This window comes from Tachyglossus aculeatus, unplaced genomic scaffold (assembly GCF_015852505.1).
Source record: "Tachyglossus aculeatus isolate mTacAcu1 unplaced genomic scaffold, mTacAcu1.pri scaffold_196_arrow_ctg1, whole genome shotgun sequence".
Lineage (NCBI taxonomy): Eukaryota > Metazoa > Chordata > Mammalia > Monotremata > Tachyglossidae > Tachyglossus > Tachyglossus aculeatus.
In genome coordinates this window covers 106702-131542 of record NW_024044912.1, presented here as the reverse complement: position 1 = coordinate 131542, position 24841 = coordinate 106702, and the positions used below count along the sequence as shown (strand labels likewise).

The following is a 24841-nucleotide window of genomic DNA, read 5'->3' as shown; positions in this document are numbered from 1 at the left end:
TCAAGACCTTTCATAGATCACGGAGATTTCCCCAGTCAAAAGTCAATCAATCAATCGTATTTATTGAGCTCTTACTGTGTGCAGACCACTGTACTAAGCGCTTGGGAAGTAAAAGTTGGCAACATATAGAGACAGCCCCTACCCAACAGTGGGCTCACAGTCTAGAAGTTCCCCACTGGGGCCAGAAATACTCGCTCCCAGAACTCTGGTATTTCTGCTAGTCTTGATTTAAGAACACCAGACGATGCTTAGTCATACCGGTCTGAACGTTGGGTAAGGAGCCCTCATCCCACTTCCATACCACAATGCCCAGTGGGTGGAAGACTGGATTACCTGCCACCACCCCCCACCCATAATAGCCGTCTGTACTCAAAGTAAACAACAAGTCCAAGGAGCACAAACACAAAAATAGCTGGAAGGAGCAGAGGCCACAGGCAGGCCTCAGTATTTCGAGAGGCAAAGGTGTGGTTGGAGAGGCAACACCAAGGAGAATCCAGAAAAGGTGGTGGGCAATAGGTGTAGTTCATTAGTGTTCTCTTAGGATTTGGAACTTTTACCATTCCTTATTGGCTGTCCACCGGGTCCTATGTCCTGGGGCTCATAAATATGGGAAAACTTTGCTTGGTTTGTTTTCTTTCACTTTCACCCGATTCCCGGCAGGGGCCGCCCAAGATATCTCCTTCGGGCAAGCCAGAGCTGAGAACATGGGTCGTGTCTTTCCGGAACTTTCAGTCAACTTTCCCCAAAAGGAGCTACGGTTGGTGTTCTGGCCCACTTACGATAGAGACACCTCCAGAGGCTGGAGAGTAGCGGAGAGTTCTGGGCGTCTTGACCAGGCACCATACTTTCGCCCGGGGGTCAGTTCATCTCATACATCCGTCCACATGCACATACAGACTTCACAGCACAGCCGACCAGTTCTAGAATCCATGCAAGCACACCTATGTACACACACACCAGCCCAACACCACTTACTTCGGGAGGCTGGTAATTATACAAAGATGGGGAGGCACGGGGTAGACAGACAAAGACTCCGGGCCAACATTGTGTGCAGTTGGTCTTAGTTTAACTTAGGAGAGAGAGAGAGAGAGAGAGGGAGAGAGACTCTTACCCAGAACGAGTCAATCAATCAATCAATCAATCAATCGTATTTATTGAGCGCTTACTATGTGCAGAGCACTGTACTAAGCGCTTGGGAAGTACAAAATGGCATCACATAGAGACAGTCCCTACCCAACAGTGGGCTCACAGTCTAAAAGGGGGAGACAGAGAACAGAACCAAACATACCAACAAAATAAAATAAGTAGGATAGAAATGTACAAGTAAAATAAATAAATAAATAAATAAATAGAGTAATAAATATGTACAACCATATATACATATATGTCACCCTGTTCACGGGTCTTAACTTCCTGACCCTATCCACGGGTCCCAATTTCCCGACCCTATACACGGGTCACCCGAGTAGCCTACCCTATCCATGGGTCGCCCCGGTCCCTCCACGGTACCGGGGATACCGGGGACACTGGGGAGCCCAAGACTCCAAAGTCGCCTTACAGTCCACAGAACCGATGGGGAGGAGAGAGGCTTTCCCAAGGGTAAACTCACCCATGCCAGCGGGGAAAAACCTACTACCCAACCCGTGGTTTGCTGGCCTTGCTGGCGGGTTCCTTTGTGGTCGCCAAATTGTTGGACACAAATTTGTCCAGCTCGCTCTGGCGGTGCAAAAGAATGAGTCTTGTGCCCGTCAGTGTCAGCTTTGCAAAGGGTCTGAACTCCTAGGAGCAAAGACCCGTTTATTTCCCTCATGGGGTTTATAAGGATTTTGTGAGGTTCAGGGGAGGCGTCAGGGTTCGCTGGAGGAACACGTTCTCATAGGTTGCTTTGTAGGACGTATCAATGGGTGATTGGTGCACTGTGGGCGGGGAAGTGGAGGTTTGCCGGGTCGTCGCCTGGGGCTTTGTGGGTCCCAAGAGCCAATCCGGGCTCAGGCTGCGGCTTCGGCCCTAATAAGGAGCGGTGAGTCCGATTCCTTGGTCCTATGGTTAGGGGTAGGACTAGGGTTAGGGTCGTGGACAACAAACCCCACATACACACTTCGTTCCTCCGATCCTATCCTTCTCACTGTAACCCTATTTCTGCCTGTCTCTCTCGCCACCGACCGATCACCTATGGCCTGGAATGTCCTCCCTCCTCAACTCCAACAGACAATTACTCTCCTCTCCACATTCAAAGTCTTATTGAAGGCGCATCTCCTCCAAAAGGCCTTCCCTGACTAAGCCCTCCTTCCTCTTCACCCATGTTCTTCTACGTTGCCCTGACCTGCCCTTTATATTCATCCCTATGACCCTTTGGACCATCCCCTTCTCCGCGATATGTTATCCAACCTTAGCTTCACTGATTCTGTCTTCTCCTGGTTCTCCTCTTATCTCTCTGGACGCTTATTCTCATTTTATTATTTCTCTTATTCTTTCATGGCCTCCTCCTCCCCTCCCTTCCCCTAACTGTAGAAGGGGTCCCTCAAGGTTCAGTTCTAGGAGGCAATGGTTAGTGTTAGAGATGGAGTAGAGTCGGTGTCCTTGGGCAGTCTGGTCAATCATATTTATTGAGCACTTACTGTGTGACGAGAACTGAACTAAGCACTTGGGACAGTAAAATATAATAAAATAAAATACACATTCCCTGCCCAGGCCGAGCCCTGGGCCTCAGTTTCCTCATCTGTCAAATGAGGATTCAATCCCTGTTCTCCTGCCTTTTTGGACTGTGAGCCCCGTGTGGGCCAGGGACTGGGTCCAGACGTCATCTGTTATCGACCCTAAACCTTGGCATAGTGCTGCGCACACAGTTAAGTGCTGAACAGAGACCACAGTTATTATTAGTAATGTCATTATTGCTATTATTGAGAATTACCATCCACCAGAAACATCAGCTAGGGCTAGCAGTAGTATTAGGGTTAGTGTCAGTTTTATGGTTAAGGGTATGGTTAAAGCTAGGAAAAGGGTTAGGATTAGGGATAGGGTTACACCTGGGATTTGGGTTAGGGTTAGGGTTAGGGTTAGTGTTAGGGCTAGGCCTAGGGCTTGTTTTGGGATAACTCGTATAATTGGGGTTAGGGTTGGGTTTTGGCTTATGGTAAGGGTTAGTGCTATGGTTAGGATTCACAGTTAGGCTAGGGCTAGGGTTAGGGATAGGGTTAAAATTCGGTCTAAGTTTGGGTCCAGGGTAAGTGTTTAGGTTTGGCTTCGGGTTACAGTTAGGGCTAGGGATAGTTTTAAGGTTAGGGTTATGATTAGTAGTAGACTTAAGGCTAGGCCTAAGGCTAGGGTAATGGTTAGGGCTAGGGCTAGGGGTAGCTTTAGGAAAAGGTGTAGAGATAGGGTTAGGGTTGAGGGTTTGGCTTATGATGCAGTTTAGTGTTCTAGTTAGGGTCAGCAATCGGATTAGGGCTAGGGTTAACGAGAGGGTTAGCAATGGGTTTAGGTTTGGGTTTAGCGCCAGAGTTAAGTGAGGGGATTACAGCCGGGGTAATGGTTAGGGTTAGGTTCATGTTTACGCTTAAGCTTATTTTTAGTGTTAGGGCTAGGGCCAGGGCACTGGCTCAAGTTAGAACCATTGGGGTAGAGTTAGCATTAAGGTGGGTGTTAGGGCTGAGCTAGGGTTAGGGTTATGGATAGGATTGGGATTAGTGTTGGGGTTAGTGTGAGGGCTAGAGCTAGCAAGAGTGTTAGGGCTAATGTTAGTGTTATGGTTAAGGTTATGGCTAAGGCTAGGGCAAGGGTTAGGGTTAGGGTTAGACCTGGGGTTAGAGTAGTGGTAAGGGTTTACGGCTATGCCTAGGGCTTGTTTTAGGATTAGGTGTTGAGATAGGGTTAAGGTTGGGGTTTGTCTTATGTTAAGGTTTAGTGTTATGGTTAGGATTAGCAGTTGGTTAGGCTAGGGGCAAGGTTAGGGTTAGCGTTAGGGCTATGTTTTGGCCTAGGGTTAGGGTTTGGTTTAAAGTTAGTGGTAGGGTTAGGGTAAGGGTAAGGGTTAGGGTTAGGGCTAGGGATAGATTTTAATTTAGTGGTTTGATTAGTAGTAGACTTAAGGCTAGGCCTTAAACTGGGATAATGGTTAGGGTTAGAGCTAGGACTGTGGCTTGCTTTAAGATAAGGTGCAGAGATAGCGTTAGGGTTGAGGTGAGGTTTAGGTTTGTGTTTTATGGTGAGGTTTAGTGTTATGGTTAGAGTTAGCAGTTGGGCTCGGGGTAAGTTTAGGCAGAGGGTTAGCATTAGGTCTAGGTTTGGGCCTAGGATTAGGGTTATGATTTGGGTTAGAGGTCGGGTTAATGTTATGGTTAGATATACGCTTAGACTTAATGACAGCCTTAGGGCTAGGGCCAGGGCAATGACAAGCGTTAGAGATAAGGGTGAAGTTAATGTTACGTTTGGGGTTAGGGCTGAGCTAGGATTGGGTTATGGTTAGGACTGGGGTTAAGGGTAGGGCTGGCATTAGGGCTAAGCAGTAGTGTTTGAGCTAGTGTTAGTTTTATGGTTAAGTTTATGGCTAGTGCTGGGGTTAGGGTTAGGAATAGTGTTAGGGTTAGGCCTGGGGCAAGGGTTAAGGTTAAGGATAGGGCTAGGCTTAGGGTTGGTGTTTGGCTGACGGTAGGTTTAGAAGCAGCATGGCTCAGTGGAAAGACCCCAAGCACGGGTTTGGGAGTCAGAGATCATGGGTTCTAATCCCTGCTCTGCCATGTCAGCTATGTGACTTTGGGCAAGTCACTTCACTTCTCTGTGCCTCAGTTACCTCATCTGTACAATGGGGATTAAGATTGTGAGCCCCACGTGGGACAACCTGATTACCTTGCATCCCTCACGAGCACTTCGAACAGCGCTTTGCACGTAGTAAGCGCTTAACAAATGCCATCATTTTATTTATTCATTCGTTTTTAGTTAAGATTAGCAGTTCATTCATTCATTCATTCATTCATTCAATCGTATTTATTGAGCGCTTACTGTGTGCAGAGCACTGTACTAAGCGCTTGGGAAGTACACGTTGGCAACATATAGAGGCAGTCCCTACCCAACAGCGGGCTCACAGTCTAGAAGGGGGAGACAGACAACAAAACACAACATATTAACAAAATAAAATGAATCGAATAAATATGTACAAATAAACTAAATAAATAGAGTAATAAATACGTACAAACATATATACATATATACAGGTGCTGTGGGGAGGGGAAGGAGGAAAGCCGGGAGGGATGGAGAGGGGGAGGAGGGGAGAGGAAAGAGGGGGCTCAGTCTTGGAAGGCCTCCTAGACGAGGTGAGCTCTCAGTAGGGCTTTGACGGAAGAGAGCTAGCTTGGCGGATGTGCGGAGGAGGGCATTCCAGGTCGGGGGAGGACGTGGGCCGGGGGTAGACGGCGGGACAGGCGAGAACGATTATTCAAATTATTATTTTAATAATTATTTTAGTAATAATGATGGCATGTTTTAAGCGCTTACTACGTGCAAAGCACTATTCTAAGTGCTTGGGAGGTTACAAGGTGATTGGGTTGTCCCACGGGGGGCTCACAGTCTTAATTCCCATTTTACAGATAAGGGAACTGAGGCCCAAAGAGGTGCAGTGACTTGCCCAAAGTCACACAGCTGACAATTGGCGGAGCCGGGATTTGAACCCATGACCTCTGACTCCAAAGCCCGTGGCCTTTCCACTGAGCCACGCTGCTTCTCTCTCCACCCCTCCTCCTCCGATGGGGTTTTGGGAATGATTCCGGTTTGGAAATGCCCAGATAGAGCCCGGGCCCAGGAGTCAGAAGGACATGGGTTCCAATCCTGGCACTGCAACTTGTCTGTGGCCAGCTGACCTTGGGTGAGTCACTTCACTTCTCTGGGCCTCAGTTTCCTCATCTGGAAAATGGGGATGAAGACTGTGAGCCCCCTGTGTGACGGGGACTATATCCACCCTGGTTGGCTTGGATCTATCCCACAGTGCCTGGCACTGTCCATGATCAACTTTGTGCCTAGTACATTGCCTGGCTCAGAGCAAGTGCTTAACAAGTATCAGTGAAAACTAAAAACAAAAAGGAAAAGGGCGGAGAACCGGTGAAAGTGACTGCACCATCCAGCTTCTGGCTTCTCAGCCGCGGAGAGTGAGGCCTGCCTCTCTGCAGTGTGCAGTTGGCTCCTCGCTCATCACCGGATTCGATTGTAAATGCCCTTTAGGCATTTCGCTTTCTGGGATCGCAGGTGAGCCGAACCTATCGTCGCCAAGCTTGTTGACACCACCCCGGCGCCCCGCAGGGGTCCGGGCGAGACGTCTTCTAAGCGCAGAAGACAATGGGGCTGTAATTAGCCCGGAGGAAGCTGGAGGTGATGTTCGACCAGCAGCAGAATTGAAAGGTTGGGGGCAAATGCCTATGGTGGCTGCTGCTCACCATTCTCGGTAAAGTTAACCGAGCCCACCAAGGCCGAGGGCACCGGCTAGCGCCTAGTGGCTAGCGGCCAGGCCACACTGCTCCCTCTTTCTCCCAGGGGGACACAGGCTGGACCTGGGTGGGACTAGCACCTCAGGATGGCAGGAATCAGTTCTAGCCTCTGGACTGGAAACTTGTTGTGGGCAGGGAATGTGTCTGTTATATTAATGCATTGTGCTCTCCCAAATGCTTCGTACACTGCCCGGCCCACAGTACCGTGCAGGACTCACCGGCAGGGAGTCCCGGAGGGCACCAGTCTCCCGACAGCTCAGAAATCCGGGCACCGGGGTTTCCCAGTTGCGGTCCTGGCTCCAGGTTCTGACATCTCGGCGAGTTGCAGGTACCTGACAGAGACTTGCAAATAAAGAAGCAGCATGGCTTAGAAAGAGCACGGACTTGGGAGTCAGAGGATGTGGGTTCTGATCCCGCCACCGCCGCCTGTCTGCTCTGCTCTGTGCTCTGCACATAGTTAAGTGCTTAACAAGTACCATAATTATTGTTACTATTATTATTATTATCTTGAGAGAAATTCAGGGAAGGGCCTGCTGTCTGGGAATTTCCCCTGTTCCTCCGAGAATCCCCAGGGGCATGCACCGAAACCATCCTTTCCCACATCCTTGAGATCATCCAATTTCAGCTCAGCAAGGTCCACATTTGGCTGGGAAACTCATCTTGAGCTGGTCACTCCCAGACAACCGGGAAAGGCACCTACCCCCATCCCTCTCAGGAGTGCCAGAAAAAGAAACACCCGCTTCATCTGACAAAGAGAGACTTTGGGTCAGTAGCAGACTGGGAGTCTGAAGGACATGGGTTCCAATCTCGGCTCCGCCACGTGTATGCTCTGTGACCTTGGGCGAATCACTTCACTTCTCTGTGCCTTAGTTATCCCATCTGTAAAATGGGGATGGAGACTGTGAGTCTCATGTGGGACCGGGATAGCATCCAGCTCAATTTGCTTGTATCCACCCCAGCGCTTACTATAGTACTTGGCATCTAGTAAGCACTTCACAAATACCACATTATTAATATTATTATTATTATTATTATTATTATCATCATCATCATCATCATCATTATATAGGGCACTCAAAGGGGCCCTGCCAGCAAGCCAAATTCTGAAACCTGCCACCCACCACCTCCCTGAACAGCAAAAATGGGCAGGGAAACTAGAGGCCTCCATTTGCTTCCTCCACCCCTCCTCCTCCCCTTCCCCAACCCAGACCACAGCAGTTTTCTGGGGTCCGGCTGGCTGCTGGTGAGGTGGGGGCGGGGTCTCCCTGGAGCCGGAAACCCTGGCTGCTGGGAAGGGTGTAGGTCTCTGTGAGTCTCAGGGCCACAGGGGTTCTATCTGAGAGGGGGAGAATTCAAGGGTGGGGCAAGGGCCCCCTACCCAAGCGCTTAACAAATTCTTAAGCCTTAGTATAATCGATCGATTCTACAGTCGATCGAGAGTACCTATTGAGAGCTTACTGTATGCAGAGCACTGCACTAAGCGCTTGGGAGAGGATGATAGAACAATATAACAGACATAGTCTCTGCCCACCATGAGTTTACACTCTAGAGTCTAATCCCGGGGGTGCCTGAAGCTCCACCTGCTTTTGTCGAGAAGCAGTGTGGCCTAGTGGAGAGAGTCTGGGCCTGGGAGTCAGAAGGATCTGGGTTCTAATCACCACTCCACCACTTGTCTGCTGTCACTTGTCACAGACCTCAGGTCCCTCATCTGGAAAATGGGTAGTAAGACTATGAGCCCCACCCACGTGGGACAGGGACTGTGTCCAACCTGATTAGCTTGGATCTACCCCAGTGCCTGGCATAGTAAGTGCTTAACAAATAACACAATTATTATCATTATTATTCTTTTTAACAAATACCGATCAGTCGATCGTACTTGAGTGCGTACCGCTTGCAGAGGCTAACAATATAACCGAAACATTCCCTGCCCACAGCGAGCTTACAGTCTAGAGTCTAACAACCCAAGTTAGTGTACATGTTCTCCCTTCTACTTAGAATGTGAACCCCATGTGGGACATGGACAATGTCCAACTTGATTTGCTTGTATCCACCCCAGCGCTTAGAACAGTGCATGATACAAAGTAAGGGCTTAGTAAATAGCACAATTATTAATAATTATATTAATGATAATAATAATGGTATTTGTTAAGCACTTACTGTGTGCTCCACACACTACTAAGCGCTGGGGTAGATAAAAACAAATCATGTTGAACACAGTCCCTGCCCCACATGGGTTTCCCAGTCTCAATTCCCATTTTATAGAGAAGGTAACTGAGGCCCAGAGAAGTCAAGTGACTTGCCTCAGGTCATACAGCAGACAAATGGTGGAGTAGCGATTAGAACCCAGATCCTTTCTGGCTCCCAGGTCCAAACTCTAGACACTAGGCCACTAGACAGCTGACAAGTGGTGGAGCTGGCATTAGAACCCATGACCTTCTGACTCCCAGGACTGTGCTCTATACACTATGCCATGGTGCTTCTATTATCATTATTATTATTATTATTCCCTCTAATCTTTAAAACTCCTTGTGGGCAGGAGTCGTGTCTGCCTACTCTGTAGTAGTTTACTCTCCCAAACTCTCTTCCTGTCACAAGGGTGCCAAGACAGGAGATGACTTTTCCTTAAGCCAATTATCTATCAATTAATCAGTGATATTTTTGTGTGCAGTGCACCATACTAAGCGCTTGGGAGAACCCAATACAACAGAGTCAGGAGACACAGTCCCAGCCCACAGTGAGCTCAGAGTCTAGAGGGGGGAGACAAACATGACAGAAAGAAATTACAGTAATTGATCCGGGGCTGAGAGGTGAATAAATGGAGCAAATCCAAGTGTGAGGGTGATGCAGAAGGGAGTGGGAGAAGAGGAAATGAGGACTTAGTCAGGGAAGGCCTCTTGGAGAGGTTGTGCATGTAGTAAGGCCGGGAGATAGACTAATTTGTAGGACTAAATCCTACCTGGGCTTTGTTGCCAAAGTGATTTTCAACTGAACAAGGGTGTTCTTGTGTCAGGTTTAATGTAATGAATTATGTAAAATGACAGGGGAACTTTAGAATGTTGACCACCAAAACTTGCCTGCTGCGTGACCTCGGACAAGCCACTTAACTTTTCTGGGCCTCAGTGTCCTCATCGGCAAAAAGGGGAGTAAATTCCTCTTCTCCCTCCCTCATGGACTGTGAGGCCCATGTGGGATGGGGACTGTGTCCGATCTGATGATGTTGTATCTACCCCCGTGCTTATTACACTCACTGCTTAGCATGTACTAAGCACTTAACAAAGTTAGCATTACTATTACTACTACTACCATTAGATTATTAATAGTGTTATTATTATTAATAATAATGGTATTTGTTAAGCACTCATTAGGTGCCAAGCACTGTTCAAAGTGCCAGAGTAGATACAAGTTAAGAAGCTTGGGCTCACTCTCTTAATCTCCATTTTCCAGATGAGGGAACTGAGGCCCAGAGAAGTAAAGCGACTTGCCCTAGGTCTCACAGCAGATACGTGGCAGAATCGGCATTAGAACCCAGGTCCTTCTGATTCCCAGGCCCAGGCTCTATCTGTCTGGACCCCTGGAAGACCTTGGGGAGCTGGGGAGGGCAGAGGCTGGGGTGGGAGCAGGAAGGGGTCAGGGTGGGCTACCCAGCCTGTGCCCCAACTGGTTGGCTCATGAGGAACCCACCTTTACCCCACCTGGAGCTTGGCCAGAGAGCTGGCAGGAAAGGGGAGCCAGTTAAAGCCAAGAGAGGAAGAGGAGGAGGAGGAGGAGGAAGAGGAGGAGGGAGTGAAGTCATTGGCCTGGAATGTGAAGAGAGCAGTTGTATTGGTAGGGAGGGCCCCGTTATCCCCCCAAGTTAGAGACCCTGACCAATGGAGATGTCACCAAAGGTGGCCCCCTCCTCAGGGGAGAGAGAAAGAGAGAAGAGAGACAGAGAGAGAGGAGAGAGATAGACACAGAGAGAATGGAGAGACAGAAAGAAGAGTAAGAAAGACAGAGATATGGAGAGAAGAGAGGGAAACAGAGCCAGAGATAGACAGAGAGAGTGTTCCATAGGGTTGTGAGGCGGGAAGGCAGCATAGCAGAGGGCAATGACCAGAGCAGGGCTCCAGGTACTCTCCCAAACCCCTAGTACAGTTGCTGTCTTGTGCTGTCGAGTCCTCTCCGACCCATAGCGACACCACGGACGCATCTCTCCCAGAACGTCCCACTTGCATCTGCCATCGTTCTGGTAGTGTATACAGATTGTTTTCTTGGTAAAAATCTGGAAGTGGTTTACCATTACCACCTTTCGCACAGTAAACCTGAGTCTCCGCCCTCAACTCTCTTGCTTGCCGCTGGTGCCCAGCACGGGCGAGTTTTGACTTGTAACAGATTCCCTTCCACTCGCTAGCCATGGCCCAAGCTAGGAATGGAACGGGTAAGCCTCTGCTTGATCTCCCTCTGGTAATCGAGACTGGTAGAGTACTGGAGACTCTCCAGGCATGACCCTACGAGGGGCTTAGTACAGTGCTCTCCACATAATAAGTGCTCAATGATTGCCCGACAAGAGGAAATTGAAATTCCTCTTTGTTTAAGCCAAGCGGCTGTGGGCCGCTTGGCCCAACCCTGGTCTCAAACCCTGCCCTCTCCCTGACTTTCCCATCACTGTAGACGGCACTACCATCCTTCCCATCTCACCAGCCCTCAAGCCTGGCGACATCCTAGACTCCGCTCTCTCGTTCAGCCCTCACATCCAGTCCATCACCTTGCAGTTGGGTAAGGGCTGGGGTAGGGGTAGGGTTAACGTTAGATCTAGGTTTGGGTCTAGGGTTAGGGTCAAGGTTAGGATTAGGGTTAGTATTAGGTATACAGCTAGCTTTATTGTTAGGATTAGGGCTAGGTTTTGGCCTAGGGATAGAGTTTGGTTGAGGGTTAGGGGTAGTATTAGAGTTAGGGTAAAGGCTGGGGATAGTTTTAAGGGTAGTGGTTTGATTAGGAAGTAGACTTAAAACTAGGCCTTAGGCTGAGGTAATGGTTAGTTTTAGGGCTAGGCCTGGGGCTAGCTTTACGATAACTTGTAGAGATAAGGTTAGGATTGAGGTTTGGCTTATGGTGAGTTTTAGTATTATGGTTAGGGTTGGCAATTGAACTAGGGCTAGGTTTAGGGAGAGAGTTAGCGATAGGTCTGGGTTTGGGCCTAGGGTTAGGGTTAAGGTTAGGGTTCGGGTTTGGGCTAGGAATAGTTTTAAGGTTAACTTTATGATTGTAGTAGACTGAAGGCGAGGCCTAGGGCTAGGGTAATGGTTAGGGATAGGGTTAGGATTAGGTGTATGGTTGGGTTTAATGTTAGCATTCGGGCTGGGACCAGGGCAATGGCTAGCATTAGAGTTAAGGGTAGAGTTAGTGTTAAGGCTGGGTTTAGGAATGAGATGGGATTAGGTTTATGGATAAAACTGGGGTTAGGGTTAGGCCTGGGGTTAGTATTAGGGGTAAGGCTAGCAGTAGTGTTAGAGCTAGTGTTAGTTTTATGGTTATGTTTATGGTTAGGGATAGGGCTAGGGTTAGGGTTAGGGTTAGGGATAGTGTTAGGATTAGGCCTGGAGCTAGGGTTATGGTAAGAGTTAGGGATAGTGTTAAGGTTAGGCCTGGGGTTAGCATTATGGTTAGGGCTAGGGCTTTAGGTGTAGAGATAAGTTTAGGGTTGGGTTTTGGCTTCTGGTAAGGCTTAGTCTTATGGTTAGGGTTCACAGTTGGACTAGGGAAAGGGTTTGGGATACGGCTAGCGTTAGACCTAGGTTGAGCCTATGGGTTAGACCTAGGTTGAGCCTATGGGTTAGGTTTTTGGTAGGGTTAGGGTTAGGATGAGAGCTAGAGTTAGTGTTAGGGTTAGGACTAGGAAAGGTGTTAAGGTTAGTGTTATGATTAGTAGTAGGTTGAAGGTTAGGAGCTAGGTACAGGGCTGGCGTAAGGTGTAATGATAGGGTTAGGGTTGAGGCTTGGTTTATGGTGAGGTTTAGTGTTACGGTTAGGCTGGGGCCAGGGTTAGGGAGAGGGTTAGCTCTAGGTTTGGGCCTAGGGTTAGGGTTAAGATTAGGTTTAGACCTGGGGTTAGGGTTAGGTATACAGTGAGTCTTATTGTTAGCATTAGAATTAAGGCCAGGGCAATGGCTAGCATTAGAGATAAGGGTAAAGTTAACGTTAAGGTTGGGGTTAGGACTGAGTTAGGGTTAGGGTTATGGATAGGACTGAGGTTAGTGAAAGGATTAGTGATGAGGGAGGTTAGTGAAAGGATTAGGTTTAGTTCTAGGTTTGGGCCTAGGGTTAGGGTCAAAGTAAGAGTTATAGCTAGGTTTACAATTGGGTTTAGGTATGCAGTTTGCCCTATTGTTAGCGTTAGGGCTAGGGCTAGGGCAGTGGCTGGCGTTAGAGATAAGGGTAGAGTTAATGTTAAGGTTGAGGTTAGAGCTGAGCTAGGAGTAGGGTTATGGATAGGATTGGGGTTAGGATTTGGGCTGGGGTGAGTGGCTTAGAGCCAGCAGTAGTGTTAGGGCTGGTGTTGGAGTTATGGTTAAATTCATGGCTAGTGCTAGGGCTAGGCTTAGGGATAATGTCAGTATTAGGACCAGGGTAATGGCTAGCGTTAGAGAAAGGGGTAGACAGTGTTTAGGGTGGGGTTAGGGATTAGCACGGTTTAGAGTTATGGGTAGGATTGGGATTAGGGTTGGAGTTAGTGTTAGGGTTAGGCCTAGCAGAATTATTAGGGGTAGTGATAGTTTTATGGTTATAAGGTCATGGCTAGGGGTAGGGCCAGGGTTAGGGTTAGGTTTAGAGCTAGGGCTAGGGTTTGAGTTAGGGCTAGGAATGGTGTTAAGGTTAGTGTTTTGATTAGTAGTAGATTTAATCTGAGGCTTTAGGCGAGGGTAATAGTTAGGGTTAGGGCTAGGTCTAGCGCTAGCTTTAGGAAAAGGTGTAGAGATAGGGTTAGGGTTGAGGTTTGGTTTATGATGCAGTTACAGTAAGGTTAGCAATTTGCCTAGGGCTAGGGTTAGAGTTAATGGGTCTAGGTTTGGGAATAGGGTTAGAATTAAATCTAGGGTTAGAGTTGGATTTACGGTTAGAGCTTAGCATAAGGTTAGGCTTATTGTTAGCGTTAGGGCAAGGTCCAGAGCATTAGAGTTAGGGGTAGAGTTAGCATTGAGGAAGGTGTCAGGGCTGAGTTAGGGTTAGGGTTATGGATAGGATTAGATTTAGGATTAGGGTTGGGGTTAGTGTTGGGGCTAGAGCTAGCAGTAGTGTTAGTGCTAGTGTTAGTTTTATGGTTAAGTGTATGGTTAGGGCCAGGGCTAGGATCCAGGTTAGGGTGAGGGATAGGGTTAGGGATAGGGATAGGCCTGGGTCTAGGGTGATGGTTATGGTTAGGGCTAGGCCTAGGGCTTTTTTTAGCATTAGGTGTAGAGATAGGTTTAGGACTGGTGTTTAGGGTGGTGCTGATGGTAAGGCTTAGTATTATGGTTAGGATCAGCAGTTGGACTAGAGCAAGGGGTAGGAATAGGGTTAGCCTTAGGTCTAGGCTTAGGAATACGTTTTGGGTTAGGGTTAGGGTAAGGGTCAGGGCTAGGGATTGTTTGAAGGTTGGCGTTATGATTAATACTAGACTTAAGGCTAGGCCCAAGGCTGCGGTAATGGTTAGGGTTAGGGCTAAACCTAGGGCTAGCTTTAAAATAAGCTATTGAAATAGGGCTAGGGTTGAAGTTAGGTTTATGTTGAGGTTTAGTGTTACGGTAAGGGTTGCATATTGGGCTGGGGGTAAGGTGCGGGAGATTGTGATTGTTCTAGGTTTGGGCCTAGTGTCAGGTTCAAGGTTAGGGTTAGAGGAAGGGTTAGGGTTAGGTATACAGTTACGATTACTGTTAGCCTAAGGACTAAGGCCAGGACAAAGGTTAGTGTAAGAGATTGGAGTAGAGTTAGGGTTAAGGCAGGTTAGGTCTGAGCTATGGTTAGGGTTATGGATAGCACTGGATTTAGGGTTATGGTAAAGGTTTGTGTTAGGGCTAGGATGAGAAGTAGTGTTAGTTTTATTGTTAGTTTTATGGTTAGGGTTAGGGTTATATATAGGGTTATTGTTACGCTTGAATCTAGGGTGATGTCTAGGCTTAGGGCTAGGTCTAGGTCTAGATTTGGGTCTAGCGTTAAGGTTAGGGTTAGGGTTGGGGTTCAGGTTTAGGCTATAGATAATTTTAAGGTCAGAGTTGTGATTGGTATTAGAGTGAAGGCTAGCCCTTAGGGTAGGGTAATAGGATCAGGGCTAGTCCTAGGTCTAGCTTTAGGACTAGGGTTAGAAATAGGGTTAGGGATGAGGTTTGGCTTAAGGTGCAGTTTAGCATTCTGGTTAGGGTGATGTCTAGGTTTAGGGCTAGGTCTAGGACTAGGTATGGGTCTAGGGTTAAGGTTTGGGTTTGGGTTGGGGTTTGGGCTAAGGATAGTTTTAAGGTTAATCTTATGATTAGTAGTATACTGAAGGCTAGGCCAAATGCTAGGGTAATGTTTAAGGTTAAGGATAGTCCTAGGTCTAGCTTTAGGAAAAGGTATAGCGATTGGGTTAGGGTTGAGGTTTAGCTTCTGATATAGTTTAGCGTTATGGTTAAGGTTAAAAATTGGACTAAGGCTAGGGTTAGGGAGAGGTTTAGCAATGGATCTAGGTTTGGGTCTAGAGTTAGAGTTAAGTGGAGGGTTAGAGCTAAAGTCATGGTTAGGCCTAGGTATAAGGTAGGAATTATTGTTAACATTAGGGCTAGGGCCAGGGCAATGGCTAGCGTTAGAGATAGGTGTAGAGTTAACATTAAGGTTTGGGTTAGGGCTGCCTTAGTGTTAGGTTTATGGATCGGATTGGATCTAGGATTAGTTTTGGGGTTAGTGTTAGGGCTAGGGCCTAGTGTTAGTGTTAGATTTATGATTAAGGGTATGGCTAGGGCCAAGGCTGGGGCTAGGGTCAGGAGTAGGGTTAGGATTAGTCCTGGGGCTAGGGTAATGTTTGGGATTAGGGTTAGTGCTCAGCCCAGGGCTTGTTTTAGAATTAGGTAAAGAGATAGGGTTAGGGTTGGGGTTTGGCTTATCTTAAGGTTTAGTGTTCTGGTTAGGATTAGCCGTTAGACTTGGGCTAGGGCAAGGATAGGGTTAGTGTTAGGTTTTGGTTGGGCCTAGGGTTAGGTTTTGGGTCAGGGTTAGGGTTAGGATTAGAGCTAGGTTACGGTTATGGTTAGGACTGGGGTAAGGGTTAGAATTAAGGTTAGGACTGGGCCTGGGTCTTCTTTTAGGATTTCGTGTAGAGATAGGGTTAAGGTTGGATTTTGGCTTTTGGTAAGGTTTAGTGTTATTTTTAGGATTAGCAGTTGGGGTAGGGCTAAGGTGTATAGCTAGCGTTAGGTTGAGGTTTGGGTTTTGGTGGGGCTTAGTGTTATGTTTAAGATTAGCAATTGGATTGGGGCTAGGGTTAGGGAGAGGTTTAGCCTTAGGTCCAGGTTTGGCCCTAGGGTTATGGTCAAGGTTAGGGTTAGAACTAGGTTTAGGGTTAGCATTAGGTATATGGTCAGCCTTATTGTTAGTGTTAGGGCCAGGGCTAAGGCAGTGACTAGCATTGGAGATAATGGTAGAGTGAACGTTAAGGTTGGGGTTAGGGCTGAGCTAGGATTAGGGTTATGGATAGGACTGAGTTTAGGGTTATTGAGAGGGTTGGGTTTAATTGTAGGTTTGGGCCTAGATTTTGGGTCAACGTTAGGGTTAGAGTTAGGTTTATGGTCAGGTTTAGGTATATGGTTAGCCTTACTGTTAGCGTTAGTGCTAGGGGTAGGGCAGTAGCTAGCGTTAGAGATAAAGGTAGAGTTAATGTTTAGATTGGAGATAGGGCTGAGCTAGGATTAGGGTCAAGGGTAGGACTGGGGTTAGGATTTGGGCTGGGGTTAGTGTTAAGGCTTAGAACTAGCGGTAGTATTAGGGCTAGTGTTAGTTTTATGGTGAAGGGTATGGCTAGGGCTAGGCCTAGGATCAGGGTTAGGGCTCGGGCTAGAGTAGGGTTAGGTCTGAGGCTAGGGTGATGGCTAGGGTTAGGACTAGGTCTAGGGCATTTTGTAGCAGTAAGTGAAGGGTTAGGGTTAGGGCTGGTGTTTGGCTGAGATAAGGTTTAGTTTTATGGTTAGGATTAGCATTTGGGCTAGGGCTAATGGTAGGGAAAGGGTTAGCATTTGGTCTGGGTTTGGGACTACGTTTTGGCTTAGGGTTAGGGGTAGGGATTATTTCAAAGTTAGCATTATGATTAATACTAGACTTAAGGCTAGGCCCAAGGCTAGGGTAATGGTTAAGATTAGGGCTAAACCTAGGGCTAGCTTTAGAATAAGGTGTTGATACAGGGCTACGGTTGAAGTTTGGCTTATTTCGAGATTTAGTGTTATGGTTAGGGTTAGGGTTAGGGAGATTGTGTTAGTTCTAGGTTTGGGCCTAGGGTTAGGGTCAAGGTTAGGGTTGGAGTTAGGGTCAGGGTTAGGTATACAGTTTTGCTTACTGTTAGCGTTAGGGCTAAGGCCAGGGCAAAGATTAGCGTTAGAGATAGGAGTTGAGTTAGTGTTAAGGTAGGCTAGGTCTGAGCTACGGTTTAGGTTATGGATAGCACTGGGTTATGGTTTAGGGCTAGGGTGAGCAGTAGTGTTCGTCGTTTTATGGTTTAGTTTATGGGTAGTGTTAGGGTTCTAGATAGGGTTATTGTTAGGCTTGGGCCTAGGGTGATTGCTATGTTTAGAGCTAGGTCTAGGTCTAGGTTTAGGTCAAGGGTTTAAGTTGGGATTCGGATTTGGGCTAAGGATAGTTTTAAGGTCAATGTTATGATTAGTAGTAGACTGAAGGCTAGGCCTAAGGCCAGGGTCATGTCAGGGTTAGTCCTAGGTTTAACTTTGGGAAATGCTGTAGAAATAAGGTTAGGGTTGAGGTTTGGTTTATGACGTAGTTTAGTGTTATGGTTAGGGTTAGCAATCAGACCAGGGCTAAAGTTAGGGAGAGGGTTAGTGATGGGTCTAGGTTTCAGACTAGGGCTAGACTTAAGTGGAGGGTTAGGCCTAGGTATAAGGTTGGATTTATCGTTAGCGTTAGGGCTAGGGCCAGGGCAATGGTAGCATTAGAGACAGGGGTAGAGTTAGTTTAAGGTTTGGGTTAGGGCTGATTTAGGGTTAGGTTTGTAGATAGGATTGGGTTTAGGATTAGGGTTGGGGCTGGGACTGACAGTATTGTTAGTGCTAGTGTTAGATTTATGGTTAAGGGTATGGATAGGGCCAAGGCTAGGGCTAGGGTCAGGGACAGGGTTAGGATTGGGACCGGGGCTAGGGTTATTGTTGGGGTTAGGGTTAGGCCTCAGCCTAGGGCTTGTTTTAGGGTTAGATATAGAGGTAAGGTTAGTGTTGGGGTTTGTCTTATATTAAGGTTTAGTGTTAGGGCTAGGATTAGCAGTTGGATTCAGGCTCGGGTCAAGGATAGGGTTAGTGTTAGGTCTTGGTTGGTCCTAGGGTTAAATTCTGGGTGAGGGTTAGGGTTAGGATTAGAGCTAGGTTAAGGTTATGTTTAGGGCTATGGCTAGGACAAGGGTTAAGATTAGGGTCAGAATAGGCCAGGTACTTCTTTTTGGATTTGGTGTTGATATAGTATTAGGGTTAGGTTTTAGTTGTTCGTAAGGTTTAGTGTTTTGGTTAGGTGTGGCAGTTGGATTAAGGATAGGGGTAGTGATAGGGTTAGCGTTAGGTCTCAGTTTGGGCCTTGAGTTAAGGTTTGGGTTAGTGTTAGAGTTCAGGTTTGGGGTAAGGATAGTTTTTAGGTTAGTGCTATGATTAGTGGTATACTGAAGGCTAGGCCTAAGGCTAGGGAAAGGGATAGGGTTATGACTAGTCATAACACAGAGAGGCAGCATGGCTCAGTGGAAAGAGAACGGGTTTAGGAGTCAGAGGTCATGGGTTCTAATCCTGACGCTACTTGTCAGCTGTGTGATTTAAGGCAAGTCACTTAACTTCTCTGGGCCTCAGTTACCTCATCTGAAAAATGGGGATTAAGATTGTGAGCCCCACGTGGGACAACCTGATTACCTTGTATCCCCCCAGCGCTTAGAACAGGGCTTGGCACTTAATAAGCGCTTAACAAATACCATCATCATTATTATTATTAGCTTTAAAGATAAGGTGTAGAGCTAGTGTTAGTATTGTGTTTTGGCTTCTGATGAGCCTTAGTGTTACATTGAGGGTTAGCAATTGGATTGGGGCTAGGGTTAGGGAGAGGGTTAGCGCTAGGTCTAGGTTTGGGCCTAGGGTTTGGGTCAAGGCTGGGATTAGAGCTAGGGTTAGGGTTAGGTATATGGTTAGCGTTATTGTTAGCGTTAGGGCCAGGGCTAGGGTAGTGGCTAGCGTAGATAAGGGTAGATTGAATGTTAATGTTGGGGTTAGGGTTGAGCTAGGATCAGGGTTATGGATAGGATTGGGGTTAGGGTTATTGGGAGGGTTGTGTTTAGGTCTAGGTTTGGGCTTAGCTTTAGGGTCAAGGTTAGAGCTTGGTTTACCTTTACCCCAGTGTTTAGCACAGTGCTGGGCACATAGTAAGTGTATGATACCTGCCATCATTATTATTAGAAGAAAATGGTGAAAGCTTTAACTTTTTTGTCCCAGGCCATGCAGAGACTCCATGCCCCACTGTTCCCAGTGCATTTGCCTCTCCTCCATTATCAGAATTGGGTCTGGTTTGGAAGGAGCAGATTCACAGGCTCTGATCCCTGCAGCTGAGTGTGACCTCCAGCAGGAGAAAGGGAAAGGGGAGAGAGAGGTCACCAGGTGCCTTGTTCCCTTCTTGTTCCTTTCTTTGGGGATGACCTAGGTGCTGAGGCTGGAATAAACCAAGGAAGAAATGAAGATATTCCCCTGGCTCTGTCAGAAATGGGATGTGTTTTAGAGGAATGATAGTGAGAAAAAGAACTGTGGTATTTGTTATTATTATTAATAGTAATAATAATAATGGTATTTGTTAAGCAGTTACTATGTGCCAAGCACTGTTCTAAGCACTGGGGGAAATATAAAGTTACAGTGCTTTGCACATAGTAAGCGCTTAATAAATGCCATTATTATTATTATTATTATTATTATTATTATTATTATTATTATTATTATGTGACTTGCCCAAGGTCACCCAACAGACAAATGGCAGAGCAGAAGCCAGGTCCTTCTGGCTCCCAGGCTCGGGCTCTATCTACTAGCAGCGTGGCTCAGTGGAAAGAGCCCCGGCTTTGGAGTCAGAGGTCACGGGTTCAAATCCCGGCTCTGCCAATTGTCAGACTTTGAGCAAGTCACTTAACTTCTCTGGGCCTCAGTGACCTCATCTGTAAAACGGGGGTGAAGACTGTGAGCCCCCCGTGGGACAACCTGATCACCTTGTAACCTCCCCAGCGCTTAGAACACTGCTTTGCACATAGTAAGCGCTTAATAAATGCCATCATTATTATTATTATTATTATAAAGTTATCAGGTTGTCCCAGGTGGGGCTCACAGTCTTAGTCCCCATTTTACAGATGAGGTAACTGAGGCACTGAGAAGTTTTAAAAAGAATAAGGTCAGTTACAGTCTCTGTCTCACACATGGGCTCACAGTCTAGGAGTGAAGGAAAAGTTATTTTATCCCTATTTTACAGAAAAGGAAACGGAGACCCACAAACACTGTGACAGTACCCAAGATCTCCCAGCTGGCCATTTGCAGAGTCAAGACTAGGACCCAGGTCACCTGATGTCCAGTTCCCTGCTCTTTTGTTAGACCACAGAAAAGCCACCAAACGCCCAATGAATTTCCATTCCCCTTTGCTGTGTCAATCCTTCAACCACCTTAGCACTTTTATGGAAAGTGGTTATTATATTTATTCATTTACAGCTTCAGAAGTCTTTTCTGAAGTCTGGAGAAGCAGCCTGGCTCAGAGGAAAGAGCTCGGGTTTGGGTGTCAGAGGTCATGGGTTCGAATCCCAGCTCTGCCACTTGTCAGCTGTGTGACTTTGGGCAAGTCACTTAACTTCTCTGGGCCTCAGTTCCCTCATCTGGAAAACGGGGATTAAGACTGAGTCCCATGTGGGACAACCTGATTACCTTGTATCTCCCCAGCACTTAGAACAGTGCTCGGCACATAGTAAGCACTTAACAAATGCCATTATTATTATTATTATTTTCCTTCATTGTATATGCCAATAGCTGGAATCTGCCCCCTCCCATTATTTTTCATCTAATAATAATAATGTTAGTAACTGTGGTATTTGTTAAACACTATTTGCCAGGCACTGTACTAAGTGCTGGGATGGATACCAACAAATAGGGTTGGACACAGACCCTGTCCCATGTGGGGCTCACAATCTCAATCCCCATTTTATAGATGAGGTAACTGAGGGACAGAGAAGTGCAGTGACTTGCCCAAGACCACACAGCAGATATGTGGTGGAGTTGGGATTAGACCCCCATGACCTTCTGACACCCAGGCCCATGCTCTATCCACTATGCCATGCCTCCTCTCTTCCACCCCATCCCTTCTGTCTCACATTGTTTCTTTTTCCTCAGTTGTTGGGGTCGCTGATCATTTCTCCTCTCCTTCTACCTCACCTCCTGCAGTTCCTATAACTTTTTTATGGTATTTGTTAATGGTTTATTATGTGCCAGTCCTTGTACTGAGCTTTCACTCATTCATTCATTCGATTGTATTAATTAAGCCCTTACCGTGTGCAGAGCACTGTACTAAGCCTCGGGAAAGTACAATACAACAATAAACAGTGGCATTCCCTGCCCCTAACAAGCTCACAGTCTAGAGGCAGGGAGACAGACATCAGTACAAATAAATAAAATTGCAGATATGTACATAAGTGCTGTGGGGCTGGGAGGGGAAAGAGCAAAGGGATTAAGTCAGGGCGATGCAGAAGGGAGTGGGACATGAGGAAAAGTGGGGCCTAGTCTGGGAAGACCTCCTGGAGGAGATGTGCCTTCAATAAGGCTTTGAAGTGGGGAAGAGTGGTTGTCTGTCGGCTTAGAGGAGGGAGGGCGATTGAGGCCAGAGGCAGGACATGGGCTAGGGGCCGGCAGCAAGCCAGGCACGAGTGGGGTACAGTGAAAAGGTTAGCACTAAAGAAGTGAAGTATGCGGGCTGGGCTGTAGAAGGAGAGAAACGAGGTGAAGTAGGAGGGTTCAAGGTGGTGGAGTGCTTTAAAGTCAACGGTGAGGAGTTTTTCTTTGATACAGAGGTGGATGGGCAACCACTGGAGTGTTTTGAGGAATGAGGTTACATGTCCAGAACGTTTTTATAGAAAAATGACCCAGGCAGCAGCATGAAGTATGGACTGGAGTGGGGAGAGACAGGAGGTTGGGAGGTCAGCAAGGAGGCTGATGCAGTAATCTTGGTGAGATAGGATGAGTGATTGTATTAATGTGGTGGCAGTTTGGATGGAGAGGAAAGGTGTGATTTTAGTGAATTTCAGTGAATGAGTTCTCTAAGTGGAGTGAGTGTAGATTGAGAATAGAAGGAGGCCCAGAAACTGAACCCTGAGGGACTCCCACAGTTAGGGGGTGGGAGTAAGAGGAGGAGCCTGCAAAGGAGAATGAGAATGAATGGCTACGGAGATAAACCCTGGGTTAGATATAAGACTATTAGGCTGGACTCAGTCTATGTCCCACAGAGTGATTGGTCTTAATCCCTATTTTACAGATGAGGTAACTGAGACCCACAGAAATGAACTGACTTGCCCAAGGTCACAGCAGAGCTGGGATTAGAAAACCCAGGTCCTTCTGATTTACAAGCCCGGACTCTTTCCAACAGGCCATGCTGCTTCTCTCCTCTCTGCAGTCTCAAATTTCCTCCTGTTTTCAGGACATCTCTATTTGGGTATCCCACCATCACCTTCAGCTCAAACATGTACTAAGCAGCACTCCTCATCTCCCCTCCCAAATACTCTCCTCCACTCAACGTTCCCATCACAGATGACAATACCACCATTCTTACAATCTCTTAAACCCAAAACATTGTCATTGACTTAATCAATCAATCAATCAATGGTATTTATTGAGCATTTTCTGTGTGTACTTAGGAGAGTACAATAGAGGGTGTAGATTCAATCCCTGCACTCTAGGGAATTGTAGCCCACTGGGGGAGACAGCCAATGAAAGACAAACAACTACCCCAAAGGTTAATTCCCCTCAAGTTTAATCAATTAAAGCTTGCTAAATATGAATGTTTAATGTGTGCAGAACACTACCCAAAGCACTTTAGAGAGTACAGTACAATGGAGTTGGTAGAAACATTGCCTACCCAACATGGTTTTACAGTCAAGAAAGTTTACCTACTTCCTCTATCTCGTTCTGGTCTTTCTCCCTGATAACCTCATGGTCTGGCAAAAACTCCTCACCCTCGGTTTCAAGGCTCTCCATCACCTTGCCCACTCCTACCTCACCTCCCTTCTCTCCTACTACAGCCCAGTCCGCACCCTCCACTCCTCAGCCGCTAATCTACTCACCGTGCCTCGTTCTCGCCTATCCCACCATCGACCCCCGGCCCACGACATACCCCTGCCTGGAATGCCCTCCCTCCGCACATCTGCCAAGCTAGCTCTCTTCCTTCATTCAAGGACCTACTGAGAGCTCACCTCCTCCAGGAGGCCTTCCCAGACTGAGCCCCCTCCTTCCTCTCCTCTTCCTCCCCTTCCCATCCCCCCGCCTTACCACTTTCCCTTCCCCACAAAACCTGTATATATGTATATTTGTTTGTACGTATTTATTACTCTATTTATTTTATTTGTACGTATTTATTCTATTTATTTTATTTGGTTAATATTTTTTTTGTACTCTGTCTCCCCCTCCTAGACTGTGAGCCCACTGTTGGGTAGGGACCGTCTCTTATATGTTCCCAACTTGTACTTTCCAAGCGCTTAGTACAGTGCTCTGCACACAGTAAGTGCTCAGTAAATACTATTGAATGAATGAATGAATGAATCGTATTACATCCCAGCCTACACACTTAGCTCCTCTACTGCCAACCTAATCACTCTACCTCACCTTCGTTTACTTTGCCGCTGAACTCTTGGCGATGTCCTACCTGGATCGAGGGAGGAGGAGGGACAAGACTAGGAGGAGGAGAAGGAGGAGACCCAGATGGACGAGGAAGGCAAGTAAAAGGTGGAGGTCCCAGGATAGCAAGGATCTGGCAGAGGACAAAATCCTGGACTAGCCGGAGAAGGAGGGCCAGTGTTTGGTGGAGGAGGATTACCAGTACCAGGAAGAGTTGGAGGGCCAGGAAAAGAAGGAGAAGGAGGGCCAAGACCAAGAGCAGGAGGAGGTGAAGGATCTAGCAGAGGAGGAGGGCCAGGACCAGGCAGAGGAGGATCTGGATCATGAGGAGGAAGAGGGTTAAGATCAGGCTGAAGGCGAAAACCAAGACCAAGCAGAGGATGAGGGCCAGTGCCAGGTGGAGGAGCCAGATGGGATAAGAGGGACAGGACCAGGCAGTGGAGAATGGCCAAGACCGGTAGGATGAAGAGGGTCAGGACCATGTCGAGGAGGAGTGCCAGGCCCAGGCGAGGAGGGGAGCGAAGATCAGACAGAGGAGGTGGGAAAAGGATCATTGGGAGGAGGAGAGCCAGGAGCAGGTGGAGGAGGTGGGCTAGGACTAGGCAGAAGAAGAAGAAGAGGATCAGCAGAAGGAGGAGTGGCAGGATCTGGAGGAGAAGGAAGGCCAGGATGAAGCAGAGGAAGAGGACCTGGATCGAAGGAGGAGGAGGACCAAGACTAGGAGGAGGAGGAGGCGACCTAGATGGACAAGGAAGACAAGTACGAGGTGGAGGTCCCAGGAGAGCCAGGATCTGGCCGAGGACGAAGGCCAGGAGTAGCTGGAGTAGGAAGGCCAGTGTTTGGTGGAGGAGGATTACCAGTACCAGGAAGCGTTGGAGGCCAGGAAAAGATAGAGAAGGAGGCCAAGACCAAGAGAAGGAGGTGGCGCAGGATCTAGCTGAGGAGGAGGGCCAGGACCAGGCAGAGGAGGAACTGGATCATGAGGAAGACAAGGGTTAAGACCAGGCTGAAGGTGAGAACCAACACCAAGCAGAGGATGAGGGCCAGGGCCAGGTGGAGGAACCAGATGGGGTAGGAGGGCCAGGACCAGGCAGTGGAGGATGACCAAGTCCAGGAGGGTCAGTACCATGTGGAGGAGGAGTGACAGGCCCAGGCGAAGGAGGAGAGTGAAGATCAGACAGTGAAGGAGGGAAAAAGATCATTGGGAGGAGGAGGGCCAGGAGCAGGTGGAGGAGGAGGTCCAGGACCAGACGGAAGGGGGTGGTCCAGGACCAGGCAGAAGAAGAAGAAGAG

The 24841-nt window shown here is 47.6% G+C and overlaps 1 long non-coding RNA gene and 1 other non-coding gene across 2 annotated transcripts; both read right to left on the bottom strand.

Annotated features, from left to right (window-relative positions):
* Positions 1 to 1754: 1754 nt before the first annotated feature.
* Positions 1755 to 6812, bottom strand: LOC119923419. The gene is made up of 2 exons (XR_005448854.1): positions 6692 to 6812; positions 1755 to 2040 (listed from the first exon to the last, which is right to left on the bottom strand). It is a non-coding gene; the product is annotated as an uncharacterized LOC119923419 (long non-coding RNA).
* A 4021-nt stretch (positions 6813 to 10833) lies between these two features.
* On the bottom strand, positions 10834 to 10970 carry LOC119923421. Its single transcript, XR_005448858.1, has one exon. It is a non-coding gene; the product is annotated as a small nucleolar RNA SNORA7 (small nucleolar RNA).
* Between the last annotated feature and the right edge of the window lie 13871 nt (positions 10971 to 24841).